Source organism: Rutidosis leptorrhynchoides, chromosome 4, assembly GCF_046630445.1.
Source record: "Rutidosis leptorrhynchoides isolate AG116_Rl617_1_P2 chromosome 4, CSIRO_AGI_Rlap_v1, whole genome shotgun sequence".
Lineage (NCBI taxonomy): Eukaryota > Viridiplantae > Streptophyta > Magnoliopsida > Asterales > Asteraceae > Rutidosis > Rutidosis leptorrhynchoides.
Genome location: NC_092336.1, coordinates 438,109,371 through 438,110,831, shown reverse-complemented (window position 1 = coordinate 438,110,831; position 1,461 = coordinate 438,109,371). Strand labels below are relative to the sequence as shown.

General features: G+C 37.2%; 1 non-coding gene across 1 annotated transcript; it reads left to right on the top strand.

The window, feature by feature from the left end:
• Nucleotides 1-618: 618 nt before the first annotated feature.
• LOC139846101 (small nucleolar RNA R71) lies at nucleotides 619-725 on the top strand. The gene has a single exon (XR_011758845.1). It is a non-coding gene; the product is annotated as a small nucleolar RNA R71 (small nucleolar RNA).
• Nucleotides 726-1,461: the final 736 nt, after the last annotated feature.

The following is a 1,461-nucleotide window of genomic DNA, read 5'->3' as shown; positions in this document are numbered from 1 at the left end:
TTGCGTTTGAGATTCAACTAGCTTTGACATCATATCTTCTAAATTTGGCTTTTTATCATTGGTTTGTGGTGGTTTGTTTTGAAAAATAGGTCTTTGCGGGTTGTAAGTATTATTGGATACTAGTTGATTACTTGGACCTTGTTGGTTGTTGTATGGAACATTTCGGTTATAGTTCTGATTTTGATTGTAGATTGGTCTTGGCGGTTGATAATTATTCTGATAATTATTTCCAGGCCTTTGGTTTATGTATGAAACATTCTCTCTTTGTTCCATTGTTAGTTCAATACTGAGACAATCTTTTGTCAAATGTGGTCCTCCACACTGCTCACAACTAATTCGTATTGAGTGAATATCTTTAGTCATCTTTTCCATTCGTCTCTCGACAGCATCTATCTTTGCGGAAATGGAATCAAAGTCATGGCTAGAATCCGCTCTAGCTGCTTTAGATGATCTTTTTCTTGGTGCCACTCATGTGAGTGGGAATCAGTGTTATCAATAATTTTGTAAGCGTCAGTTGCTGTTTTCTTCATAATGGAACCACCAGCTGCTATATCGATGTCTTTCCTTGTAGTGATGTCGCATCCTTGGTAGAATATTTGTACTATTTGACAGGTGTCTAAACCATGTTGCGGACATCCTCTCAATAACTTTCCAAATCTTGTCCATGCTTCATATAGAGTTTCATTTGGCTTTTGTGTGAACGTAACAATTTCTCCTTGAAGTCTCACGGCTTTAGATGCCGAAAAGAATTGTTTAAGAAAATTTTCAACTAAAACTTCCCATGTATCAATCGCCCCTTCAGGTAATGATTCTAACCAATCTTTGGCTTCTCCCTTTAAAGTCCAGGGAAATAACATGAGATATATCTGTTCATCCTCCACTTCTCGGATTTTAAATAGTGTACAGATCCTATTAAATGTACGAAGATGTTCATTTGGATCTTCCTTTGGCTCACCACTAAATTGGTATTGATTAGTTACCATATGTAGGATTTGTCCTTTGATTTCATAATCTGGCGCATTAATGTCTGGTTGAGTAATTGCGTGACCTTGGCCAGTGCGTTTAGCTCGCATTCGCTCTTCCATACTTAGAGGTTCCAGATTCTCCATTTTTGAATTTGTTGAATATGAATCACTAGAGGATTCTGATTTAATGGTTGGTTCCTCAACAATCTCTGTTTGAATGATTGGTGGTTCCGGAGGAAAGATTAATGGTTTAGGATCTCTGAATTGTTCCTGAATATTCTCCGGATTCTCAATTGTGAGGTAGGGTTCAAAAAATGGATTATCGAAAATTTGAATTGGAGTACTTGGTCGACTGCATGACGATTCTAAAGAAAAATCAACGGCGACAATATTTTCTAGATGTCTTGATCGAGTTACAGGTGGTGAACGTACAAAAGGTGGTGAACGTTTTGCTCGGTGCATTCACTGAATATCCTATTAGTTATAAAAATAAGAA